Source organism: Octopus bimaculoides, chromosome 22 (genome assembly GCF_001194135.2).
Source record: "Octopus bimaculoides isolate UCB-OBI-ISO-001 chromosome 22, ASM119413v2, whole genome shotgun sequence".
NCBI classification, from domain to species: Eukaryota; Metazoa; Mollusca; class Cephalopoda; order Octopoda; family Octopodidae; genus Octopus; species Octopus bimaculoides.
This window is the reverse complement of record NC_069002.1, coordinates 35,081,203-35,095,511: the sequence shown is the minus strand read 5'-3', so window position 1 is coordinate 35,095,511 and position 14,309 is coordinate 35,081,203. Positions and strand designations below refer to the sequence as shown.

Below are 14,309 nucleotides of genomic sequence, written 5' to 3'. Positions count from 1 at the left end.
ATATATATATATATATATATAGGCAAGAACCCAATAAGAATACAAGAAATGACACACCAAAGGAAACATCAGATATACTCTATACATAGCTTACTGAATCATTGCAAAGTTTCTCAACCATATACAGTATGAACGCAGTATAAAATAGAATTTTTTGCGGACGTATGCACCACATATAAAAAAAATCCAACTAATTCCAAGTGCATTCAGTGATGACATTACTATCTTTGACGGCTGATTTGCTAGAAAAAATTGTCTACACTGGAACAATTGTAGTAACAAATGCAATACATTTTTATATTTATATTTTTAAAGAAACTGACGTGAGGCTTCATTATATATAAGTATCTAACTTTTACTACTCATAATACCAAGTCTGTAACCATTAGGAACAAACTAAGTCGCTTACTTAATTTACGAAGTTTAATATTTGATCAGCGATAAAAATTCGAATTTGCGGTTGAAGGAAGGAAACAAACTATTTAAAAGAAATTATAATTCTACAAACGATATTGTTTTCAATTTAGCTGAGATGCAAGAAAAACAATAGTATTTATAACGAATGTAATAATGGCATATAGAATACATCCAACTGTTTCTTATCAAATTGCCTTGATAACAGTTTAAAAGCAAATAAAAATTTTAACTGCAAATCTTACCTGATAGGAAAAGTAATTGTCATAAACAGCACCATCTCCAATATGTAGTAAAACAAAGTTCTTCGTGTCGATTCACTTGTAAATATTGACTCCATCCGGATCAATTATTATATAATCATTTCTGAAAAATATACATTGAAAACAAGTATCTTAAGAAGTGTGTAAATTCGAGTAAATTAGAATTAAATTATTGATGCTATTTGGTCGCCGTAGGATTATTGATAAGTTAATTTAGCAGAATATTTTATGGAGTTAGTCTCAATTCAAATCAATTTCTCACGTATAAAATGAAACCATCAATGGTCGTCTATTGATATATAATACGTAAGTAAATACTGGAGTATGTTTAACATTGTTCAGCTATTCATCTTAAGAAGATCAAAGACAGCCGTCAGTGTATTATCTAGATATTTGGTTAAACTGCAAACTGTATGAGACCCTAGTATCGATCGCTTGAAATAAATATATTACTGTGTTTTAATGACAGGAAACAATTAAAATGACATAATATATCTTTTAGTTCGAAGGGCAACATATCTCATATCTCGGGTTAAATACAAAGTATATTCAATATCGAGAATACAACAATAGATTGAAATGTTATGCTGAGTAATTTTCTAGTGTGCAATATATATAGAATATAATATAATATAACAGAAAATAATAGAAACTAAAATAATATAATATAATATATATATATTAAATTTAATATTAGTAAACAAACCAGAAAGGCTTTTTAAGTTACGGAGAGGAAGTTACTATGGTAGACTCATACTATAATAACTGTATCTAAATATATCATAATAATATACATTCTCCGAATTGAAGTGACAATTTTTAAAAAGTAAACAAATGACCGAGCTTATTCTAACGATATTTACGTTTAAGTGGGGATACATACTGCCTGACACGCTAATATAAGTTTAAAGGAATCTCACGCATGCAAGACTCAAAACTTAAAATGCCATTGTCTCGCGCTGAGTGAATTAATATCATGCGCTCTGCACCGGGATTACCTACCACAGTAGAAGAAACCGATACCTGACCCTTATAAATGGCTTTTGGGTATGCTAGCAATGGCACCCACATTATCAACAACTTGCACTTCATAAACATTGTATGATGCATTCCAAGCTGTACTATGTCTGAAGAAACTTGAATTGTGCTTCGCTGTAGGAGAGTCAAACTGATAGAAATAGCAGTGATATGTAGTCGCCTACCTATATTATATCAGAAGATTTCAGAGACGAAATATGTCTTCTTGTTGTTTATGTCTTGCATGAGCGTCTGGGATCGGATGCTTGCTTTCTTGGAGCTGATATCCGCCACTAAATATATCGAAATAAAATTTAAACAACACATACAACACAACTAATACAATACTCATCTTGACACACCATCAACGTCACAGCACAAACACTACCAGAACACTAGTACAAATGAAACTAAAACCATTTCCTTCCAATTATTTTTATCACAAATTGTGCATTTTGTACCCCTCTGCTTGTTATCGAAATATAACCCATTTCTACCACATTAGTTATATATTGATGGTTTTATGGAAACACTGAAAAGAAAAGTTCATTTATAATTTACGCAAACTGTTTCCCTAAAAACTTCGAACACATAGATGCTATATGTTACAGCGTGTACAATCAGAAAAAGCAGGGATGTAAACTAACAAGACTTACAAAAAGGATAAAACATATATATAAATCAGGAACATTGAAGAAATATGGAGGCACGTGCAAAGAAAAAATGTAAACTAGATATACGAAAAGAATTACGGTGGAAAAATTATTGCAACTAAAAAATGTAAACATACACATATATATATAGATATACACAAATGATACTATTGTGTTTTTCATTAGATATATTGTAACCCACGTGAAAAATACTATGGGTACAAAAAATATGAGCTGTATTAGCTGCATGTATGTATATATATATCTACATATACGTCCGTGTGGGGTTAATAGTGACGGCGTTTACACTACTGTGTCGCTGTGAAAGCAATGTGTGTAAGATATACATAGCCACAGAAACAAACACTATATATATGTAGGTAATTATATTAGAATTGGGAATACGTTGTCTGCGGGTACCTGATATCATCAACTGGATCTATATATGAATGTCATTGGATCACTGATTTCTCCGTCGAGTATATAACGAAACAGAAAATGGAATTCATGAGGTTCTTTATTAATCACATCACTTTTTTCGATCTTACCACTCAACAACGCCTGCGCCTATATATAAAGAATTTCTTAAACTTCTATCCTCTGTGCCTACCTCTTTAAATAAGTATTCCCAGATGAGTCCTAACGCATTTTTCAACGCTAACTTTCTACCGTTCTCCATCTTTATCACACATATCAATCTTCTGTTATCTACTTTATCGACATCCATTTAATACCCTCGTTGTTTTTCCTTCATTTTCTTCATCTCTTCTTTTTACTTACTTTCACATTGTCTGAAAACACTCGGTGATTTCTGAAATCTTCACTTCTCATTATATAAATTTTACTTTGTTCTGTTTTGTTACTTATTCATCCCACATTTTCCTATATTCTGCACGGTCTTCGAAATTTCTTACTATTCCTCATCTTCCATTCTCAAAGCATAGCAAGAATTTTGTATTTCTTCGCTGATGGAGCTGAAACAATACACATGTTGCAGAGAAACAGCAGGTAGAGGGTAAACTTCTGTACAAGGAAAATGTGCATATAATAAACACACACACAGTTATGCATACGTATGCATGTATGTATACTTTTGTGTTCATATCAATATAAAAAAATGCAATGCATGTTATTAAGACGAAATTATTGGGTGCTCCATGCATGAATAACTCTAGATATTTTTTGTATATTGGTATAGGTTTAATCGTGTATATATATGTATATATATATATATATATATATATATATGTGTGTGTGTATGTATATATATGTGAAATATAAGCATATATAAATATATACATAAACATGTGTATTCATATATATACATATATGTTCGTATACATTACAATATATACATTACATATATACAGTATAGGAATGTATTACACATATGTGTGTTTATGTGGGTGTGTGAGTGCGTGAGTGTGTGTGTGTTTATGCGTAACGCATATGCACATAGGGATGTCAACAGGCAAACATCCGCATTACTTATATACACGAAAGATATATCAACAGTATTGCTTTATGAACGATTCAAGAAAATTGATATGAGAATCACATATATAGTTAGGCATCAAAATATAAGAAAAATTCAATCCAAATTACAGGTCTATTTTAAAACATGAGAAATAGAGTTGAAAATTGGTTACTATATTCTTTATATAAATAATAACGTTTGGATACTCATTGTACGGTTAATATCAGCGTGAAATATATAGCTTAAGCGTATAAATTAAGAGACAGACAAAAAGTATTGGAAGTGAATAGCGCTCAGAAACTAAGCAACATATGTGCAATAAAATATGAAGAGAAGTAAGTTCGTTAGCTGAATCGCATCCGGCAATTTTGCGAAAAGGCAATTTCGGTTTTCACATTTCGGCGCCTGAAATCGTGGAATTTTATGTTCCGTAAACATTATATTGCTGTTCGGCTTACACGCACATAGTTTCGAACACAGACACACACACACAGTTATCTATCTGACACACCCACATATATATATACATACATACTTGTTGGCACTCCGTCGCTAACGACGTCGAGGATTTCAGTTGATCCGATCAACGGCACAGCCTGCTCGTGAAATTAACGTGCAAGTGGCTGAGCACTCCACAGACACGTGTACCCTTAACGTAGTTCTTGGGGATATTCAGCGTGACACAGTGTGTGACAAGGCTGACCCCTTTGAATTACAGGTACAACAGAAACAGGAAGTAAGAGTGAGAGAAAGTTGTGGTGGAAGAGTACAGCAGAGTTCACCACCATCCCCTGCCGGAGCCTCGTGGAGCTTTAGGTGTTTTCGCTCAATAAACACTCACAACGCCCGGTCTGGGAATCGAAACCGCGATCCTACGACCGTGTCTCCGTACATAAAGAACAACATTAAGGTGAAAGTATTTCAAGCGTGTATATCTGTGTGTGTGAGTATTTGTGCTTGTCCGTCCCTACCCACCGTGTTGACAGCCGATCCTGTTTTGTTTACGTCCCCGTAACTTAGATGTTCGGAAACAGATACTAATAAGATAAGGTTTTAAATAAGTACATGCGTTGATTCGTTCTACAAAGACCCTTTAAGGAGGTGTACATGCGTGGTGTACAAGGCAGAAGGCGAGGAAACTGATTCGTGAAGTTAATCAGTCATTTCACGCTTTTACTCAAATGGTACATCCATTATATCGAACCACAAAGTGTGAAAAACACATTGGTCTCAACGGGATTTGAAATCAGAATTTAAAGAACCATAAACAGATGCCACAAAACAATTTTCCTATCAATTAAACAGCTGTGCTACTAATGATACATTCTAATAAGCGTAGACTGGTGAAGTCGTTAATGTTGTAGTGAGGACAGCAACAACACAGACAACAACAATTTTAAATCATGCTGTTAATGATACAGAATGAAAACAATATAAACAACTGGTATATATCTGTTTGTAATGCTGGTTAAATGGAGAAAAGTGTTCCATTTATGATGGGTTTCCTTATGTCTGTTAACAAACAGTTTATAGCTTCTAATACGTGTGACTGCTGTTGTTTTGTTGGTGTTTTTCTTGATGCTTTTCGTTGTTATTCTTGTTGTTTGTTGTTGTTAATCTCATGTTTAAAAGTGGCTTGCGAAATTCTAAGGTTTAATTCGCTCCACCTGAAGGTTTCATATAAAAGAATTGCATAAATAAAAGAAAAAAATAGTTACAGATAATGAGAGAGAAGAAAGAGAGAGAAACAAAGGGAGAAACAAAATGGAAGGCAGAGAGTGAGAGAGAGAAGGGGATGAGGAGGAGAGAGAGTGAACCTATTTATTTATTTCAGATGATGTTTAATATCAACAACATTGATGGAAGAACTAATTGCATTTTACTAACGAAACAACAACAAAAATACCAGCGCCAATAACAATTCGCTGAGAGTCATGGACGTTAGACAAAGCATAGGCAAAGCTCTAATTTAAATTCAATTTACGAGGCTGTGAATTGGAGGAAAAACTATATAAATTCATTTACACACATCAGAAATAAAATGCTGCCAGAAATTACCATTATTAAGGAATCCGGTACATTCAATTTGAAGCAATAACATTTATAAACCTACACCTCCGTCCTTCACCGTACCGACCTCTTCCAGCACCAACACGAATTGTTAATATGGAGGCAATGCAATGACATTCTAACAATCATATGAACTTTCAACGATGCAAACGGCAAGCAAATATATATAATTGAATATTTCTGGAAAAATCACTAACATTTGTCAATAGAACAAAATTAAAATTATTTAATCGCAGACTTTCGCTGTTTAACTGGCTTTCTCTTTCTTCTCTAGTTACACATATATGCTCATCCTACCTGGAGACATTGAATGCAAATAACAAGCAACAAATATTGTTTTCGTTTTGTTTTGTTACCTTAACAATATAAACTTTACGCCTGATTTGATTTATAAATCGGTAGACTGTAAAAGGCTTTTGTCGAAATATTATACAGAATTCCCTATAAATATTCAGTTATAAATTCTAATGTGAAATAGATGCGACCGGAACTGTAAAGCCATTGCTTTTAGAATATAAAATCATATTATCCTACCTCCCATACACAATGTTGATTTTTGCCTTTCAACCCACTGGGATCGATAAAATAATAGCCAGTATTAAACTGACGTAGATTTAATTCGATCATCTCCTTCCTGTCGAACAAAGTTTTGCTAGTGCGCCCAACGAAATACATTATCATTCAATTAAAAATATCCGTGAAGATTTTGAAGATAATAGCGGGGCGGGATAAGTATATACGACGAATATCGATTGTTTTCCTATCAGAGTACAAAGTCGAACATTTCAGTGAATGGTGTGTGGTTGGGTATCGGCTTATGAGAAGAGGACTCGAAATATGGTGCCGACGTTTTATTGACTGGTGTTAGTTGCAAATTAAACTGTTGGAAAATGCATACGAAATATAGTGTTTTGGCTTTCTTTACTCTCTCATCAGACATTACACATACACACACAAAGATATTCAGTTAGACAAAAAAAAAAACAATTCAAAGAAATGAATAAAAATCAAGAAAAAAGGGAAAACGATGAACGTGAAGATGTGTACAAGAGGTGTATTAGCTTAACGCTCAGTGAAAGGAAAGAGTTTAACGTTTCGAGCATAGCTCTTCGTCGGAAAGAAGAAAGAGAAAGGTCAAAAGAAGGAAAAGAAATCGCCAACGGCACCCATGTAGGTACATGAGTATGCATATGTGTGTCTACACTCACGCGTGTGTTATCTTTTATCATATACTTGTTTCAGTCATCAAACTGAAAAGGTTTAGTTGAACACATATCGACCCCAGTACATATTATATTTTGTTGAGCATGTCACTTGTTCTATTGGCATATTTGCCAAACTGCGAGGTTGCAGGGATGTAAATAAACGGACACACGCACATGCACACATATATACGACGCGCTTCTTTCAGTTTACGTGTACCAGATCCTCTCACTAGGCTTTGGTCAGCCCGAAGCTATAGCAGGTGTCACCGGCTGATGGTTCACCGCAGTCGGACTGAACTCGATGACCAGTGTAGTTGGGAAGCTGAACAAATCTAGTTCAGAAGCAGATGTCTTAGCACACAGCCGTGGTCGCGCCTTTAAGGTGAGAAGCTTGCACCACCTAGGTTTCCGAAGTGGTCAGCCATTTAACTACTTCCCAATTTCGAGTTTCTTAGGTTCGGTGATCGGACGCGAAACGGTGCATTGAGCGTGAAATATATATATATGCGTGTGTATTGTATGTATTTATTTATGCACAGTACTCCCTCACCATATCGCTGTTTATTGTTCAATCTTACGTCAATTCTTCCGTAGTGTGGTTTTGCAGTTAAAATAAATCTATAAAAATTATAAAAGATACAGTACAGAACTGTATCTACTTCGCTGATTTTCCCATATCACGTGGTTTTTAGAATGCAACGCTTGCGATATTAGATTGATTAGTGCATGAATGTTAGTGCAAAAAGGAATATAAGCTTCCGTTGGTGTGTTATTTTACCATGGTTTGTATGAGTGCGTACTAAATTATGACTAAGTTAACTTGAGTCACATGAGTGGCAGAAAAGCAATATACACCGGAGCAGGGCTGGCTGTGTGGTAAGTAATTTGCTCATCAGCCTCATGGTTTCAGGTTCAATCCCACTACGTGGCACCTTGGGTAAGTGTATTTTACTATAGTCTGGAGACGACCAAAACCATGTGAGTGGATTTGCTAGACAGAAACTGAAAGAAGCCCGTCGTATATATATATATATATATATATATATATATATATATGCGAGTAAAAATAAATACAAAAAAAGGTGGATTTTTTTGTATGATTGTGTATAGAGGAATATATTATTTTGCTTAAAAGAGTTCCAACACTGTCTGTTTTTTATGTTTTATTTATATTCCTGCAGAACTAATGTGGGGTATAGAATATGGAATATACAATATATAATATAATATACAATATATAGTATAAAATAAAATAAAAATGGATGGCACCATGAAATAAAGTATTGAATGTAGATGAAATATTGAGTGTTCAATATAAAGGATCAAATATATAAATATATAAATATAAATATATATATATATAAAGGCGACTCGAGTTTCAAGGCTATTTCCCTTCGTCATGGCCGGTATGACAGTCTTTAACAGTATATAGTATGTGTTGGCAACTTAGTTCCCGCCGTCTTAAAAAATCTAAATATTTTATAAGGTTTTATGCTGAAAAACACACGAGTGAATGTGCATGTTAGCGTACATTTATAAACATATATGCATCTATGCATATTCACATGCGCAATGACAAAGGGAATTATGCATGCGCACTCACATATTTATACTCGTGTCTACATGTGTTTTTAATTACTTGTACGTGCGCACGTCTATAGGAAATACATGCATACATACCGAATTGATAGTATTGAAATTCCTGCGAAACTTTCTTGTTAGTTCATTGCTATATATACGCATGCATGTTTACATACATGCACGCATTATAGATACGTACATTCTGGACATATACACACCTTTGCATACATATTCATACGCACATTCATATATACATACATACAGATAGACGTACTATACAGATATAAGCATACCTACACAAAATCTTACATATATGCATACATACACGCATGCGTGTATCCATTCATACCTGTATATATATATATATATATATATATATATATATATATATATATATGAGAATGCAACAGAACCTAAGTCAGGCTTAAACATTTACAAATGTGAGTATTGGGCTAATTTATGAAGGAAATAATTATTTCATTGCCAGTTGTAAGAAGCCAGGTTTCATAGAGCCGGAAGGGCCGCGTTCTGTAATTAAAAACTTACATGAAGCTCTACATGAAGTGATAAAAATGTGCGCGAATTTCAAGGGGTTCGTGTATAGTAGATACTTCAACACATGTAACAACTCTAGAAAGATTTGCACGAGGATATATACATAATTGAAACGTATAGATCTAACACGATGTAGACATATATACATGCACACATATATGTATATACACACGCAGACTCACACAAGGAACATATTTACATAAATATATAGGAACGTATTAAAATTGCTTGCCTTTTGATGTAGACAAATTTAATGAAAACACTTTGTTACGAGGAGGTAAACTGGCTCTTTCTCCGTTGGTGAAATATTTTAAATAAATATTCAAGAAATGATATGCACACACCTCGCGTGAATATATGCATGTCTGGCTTGAATGCTGCTTATGACAGCTGTTTCCAAATATTACGTAAATATCTCGTCTGGCAAATCACTCTTTATTCTGGTATTGATGTGTTTTTGGCCTGTGCAAAGATTACTCTTATCACACTCATTGAGGAATTATGTCCAAAAGTTCAGTGTTACTGCTTTGAAGCAGGCTCTCACGGTTCTAGGAATCCCTATAAATAATATGGATTGACAAGGGGGGATTTCAAACTTAACAGGGACAGACCCAAGAAAAAAGATAGAAAACATTGGAAATAAGTTCTAGGAAGATTCAAAAATATATTACACCCGTTTAATCTTTGTTTGTGAATTCATGAATGCAATGATATACACAATGAACGGACGAAGATAATTTGTTTGCTGTATGAGGGAAAAGGAAATTTATTAGAACCAAGTTTCGAAAATAATTCATCATGATTCTAAACATAGATGGAAAAGAAAACACCTTCACACAGATCCAAGAAATATAAAACTCCTAAGAGCAAAAGTTATGAATACAAATAATACACACATGCTCTGCTTGGATCAATGGTGGATTCTCGCCTGTATATTTACGGACAACGTGAAGAATCTCCTGGATGTTAAAGGATCGAGTAGAGAGAATTAAGTCGGGACTACCTTGGAGGTTCTTCTCCACGTGAAGCTAGAGCAGTTAGAGAAAGTCCCAGAAATGATCTCCCTATCGAATCTCTGATATTCCCTCCAGCCTTCATCAGGTGTGTTGGGGAAATGTGTGTGCTGGAGGATATATCAGCCGTTAACAACAAACAAGATTACTAGGTTATGTGGACGTAAACAAGCCAACAACGGCTGTCAAATGATGGTGACAACAAGCAGAAACCCAAACCATACCTATATATATATATATATATATATATATATATATATACATACACACACACACACACAAACCCTCTCACACAAATACATATATGACGGGTTTCTTTGTTTTGGACGGCCAAATCCACTGGCAGCCTTGGTCAACTGGCACCATCTTAGGAGAAACTACCAGACAGTTAGATGGAACTCAGAACCATGTCGTTGATAATTACAGCTCTTATCAGTCAGCCATGTCTACTCAGCCAATTTCGTCATATTTTCTTCATGTTTAGCCCATACTCAAATCTAGATAAAAGACATCCACCTATTTCTACGAAAAGACCAGACGTTTACCAGTCGTTTTGCCATTTTATTTGCATTAACAATATGGCGATATATGATTTGGAGACAAACTTCACTACTAAACCGAGTGAATCACGAGAGTATATTGACGTAATTTAATTGGATAATTAGAAGAGTACACTTTCACATAACGAATTCAATTTATTGTACACCAACAGCGCATAGTGTCATAGAAATTGTTCATAGCAATGTCAAAAAGCGGAGCGTCAAAATTTCTTTTATACAGTTTCAAGAAGCAATTATAGCAGAGAAGCTAATTTTATGAACTTGTAGTAAATTAAAATAAATTCAAAATATATTAAATTAAAATAGAATCTAATTGAAAGAAACTTGAAATAAAATAAAAAACATAGCCTCCTCTCAAATATTCGAAATATTATCCGAGCAATTAAATTTTATTTCTCAATTAAATGAAGGTGAAGTAAAGGTATGAATGTGGTTTTTTATCACCATAAGATTTCGTTTTTAGTCTTACCGCTTGGAATTTCGACAAGATGTCTCTGTCTCTCCTATAGAACTGCTATAGTGCTGCGCCGACCAATGATTTGTGAGTAAATATGGAAGACGGGAAATATATCTACTCGTATTTCAAAACTTGCGGCTAATGAGAATGTATTTAAACCAAATCAAAATTAATAAACGCACGTATTATTTAAAGCTGGATAAAAAGAAAAAAAATATTATATATATCCAGAATAATGATAATTCCCAGAAATGAAAGCATATTGGATAATTTGTAACTTAAGAGGGAGAATTAGTAAAAATAAAAAAGAATTAGAAATAAATACATTAAGCAATCTTTTTTTAACAAAGCAACAGGAATAATGATAGAAATGTGATGAGCAAAAAACTAAGTATTGAAGATGAATATATAATTAATAATGATAGGTCTAAATAGGTTGATACTGAAAATGTGGTTAGTATAACTGATAATAATGAAGCTAATAAAATTAATAATAATAAAGGATTGATGCTACTCCACAAGAAAGTAAAGAAACAATAAGAAGAATGCGACTGTTATCGAGTGAACAATATTTCGACACTTCGTGTGTCTTCCAAAGGTTCAAAATAAACATCTCAATCTCTTCATTTTGGTAATATTTAAGGAAGTAGAGTGAGATGATTATTTTGACTTTGTGGAAGACACACGCGTTAGCTTCATTCCAATCATTATTCAAACAGTATAGCAAGCGATATCAAATATTTATTATCCAACAGTGTACATCGTATCAAGTATCTCATTGTCAGATGTCTGCCAAAATAGTTAATGAAGTGTGACATTTATGTTGCTGATTGTGTATAAAAATTCCCTTTTGTTATGTACTTAAGGGGAGTTAATGAAGTCTAACGTGTATGTGTCTGATTAATAAAAGTATATCAGTTAAATACTTGTCACTGGCGACTTGTCCTTCAGCGATACTGAAATCATGTTTTATGATTCAAATTGCCCATACCGTAGACTGTAGAATAAAATATTGAACCTCAGTAATATTTCTAGCAGTTTGAAGTAGCGCCTGGAGGTAACGTAAAATTTATGAAGTGCAGCGGGAGTTACAATGGATAGGTTTTCAAAACTTTACATTCATTGGTTTATAATAAGCACAGGTTAATACAATGCATACTGGTCACCTCATACGTCCATTATTGGGTCTACGTTGTTTTTTTTCTTTTAAATATGGGTCATGGCGTCAGTAAACAAACACATTTTGTATAATTAAAGATTGTGGCGGCTTAGTAGTTAGAAGAATGATCGTAATATCGTGATTTCGATTACTATACCAACCACCTCACAGGAAGAATTCATTTCACGTTGTTGCATTCCACTCAGGCCACAATAGGAACACCAGAATGATGCTGGCTTAACGCTCTATTTTTCCTCGTCTAGCATCACGATTATAAAACAGTTTGAATGGGCAGAAAGGAGAGAGTCCGTCTATCTCTGCAAAAGTATGGTATATGATAATCAATCCTCCACAAGTGACGACTGTAATTACAACACAGAATACTCACCGAGCGATCGGTTTTTACAGTGGATCATAAATACATACACCATGCATAAACGCACATGTCTCTAATATTCGCTTCAAATTTTGTCCCAACAACATCGATTCCGGTGCTCAACTAGTATTTATCCTTGGAGATCCCAAGACGATGAAAGGCAAAATCAAATGCGGCGGAATTTGAATACAGAAATAACGTTAGACATTTTGCTCGGACTGCTAACCTTTCTGCTCGCTCGAAGAATCGTTAGCACGGTTCTCTATTTCTTAGCACAGTACTAATTCTAACTGCTTAATGCTCTTGCTTCAGTAGTAAGTTCTTAAGAGTGGAAGACTAGCAGAATAAACTGCAAGCGAAACGGAATATACCTCTTAAAAACTATATATCTTTCAGACTTTGACAGGAAGCTCAAAAATCATTAACGTTTGTCTCAGTATGACACATGAGGAGGGAGAGAGAGAGGGGGGATAGAGGGGAAAGGATGAGAGAGAGGAAGAGATAGAAAGGCAAACAAAGAGAAAGGAAGCGAGAAGGTGACAGATAAGGAGAGGAAGAGAAAGTCAGAGACTATGGGAGAGAGTGGAGATAGAAGAGAGAGGGCGAGAGATGGCAGAATTGATAGATTTTCCGATATTTTAAGATTCTAGCTACGCATATTCTCCGTCTTTGACTTCTATTACGTCAGTCTGAAGTCAATAAAAATAAGAACCGGGTGAATTATATAGCCGTGTGCATAAGTTAGGAATCATTCTTTCAGTTCTTCAAGAGAAATCAGGACAAAAAACAATAAAATAAACAACATCTAGTGTGAAGATTTGTTTTGTCATATATCAGAGATATTAGTATCGTCGTTACACATCTTCGCTTACAATTTCCTCCGAAGTAAATTCAGTAAATCTCAACTGTATGCTTAATTTAATTACATTATTTTTCTTCAGAGTTTTGTTAACTAGATTTTCCTTTGAAGTAACAATAAATCTGAACGTATCTGCAGACATAAATAAGAATAAGCTGCAAATAATAACCAACTGTAACGGAATAGATAGAAGAAATACTGACCGTTTCTTGCTGAAGACAAGCATCTTTAAAAATCTTTAAAATGTTTCGTCTCAAGGGAATATAAACGTCAACTGTCTTGTAATATATATCATTTCCTCCGTTTGAGTCAACGGATATTTTCAGTGAATAAGTTTAATGTTTTACTGAAAGAGCTTATGAAGGTTTTTCATTATTGTGTTTATTAAAATATTTATAGTGAAAGAGTTTATGGATGAACGCTTGGGGGTGACTGATATTAATAAATTTCATGTAGGAGTCTATGTAAGTTTTTCGTAGAATTTCTTTAGGTATCTGTCTCTGTATGTATGTATCGATCTATACGCGCGTGCAAACCGGTATTTAAGGAAAGGAGGAAAGGTGGAGACTGTCACTTCATGCATCAGTATGTATGTCTGCATGCATATATATATATATATATATATATATATATATATATATATATATATA

At 34.1% G+C, this 14,309-nt stretch overlaps 1 long non-coding RNA gene across 2 annotated transcripts in view; it reads right to left on the bottom strand.

The window, feature by feature from the left end:
• LOC128250553 (uncharacterized) overlaps positions 1-14,309 on the bottom strand; it is a 376,824-nt gene that overhangs the window by 166,168 nt on the left and 196,347 nt on the right. For both annotated transcript variants that reach the window (XR_008266585.1, XR_008266586.1), the window contains exons 2-3: positions 1,880-1,987; positions 660-780 (exon numbers count right to left, since the gene is read on the bottom strand). This is a non-coding gene — a long non-coding RNA (uncharacterized LOC128250553). The remainder of the gene's footprint in view (positions 1-659; positions 781-1,879; positions 1,988-14,309) is intronic.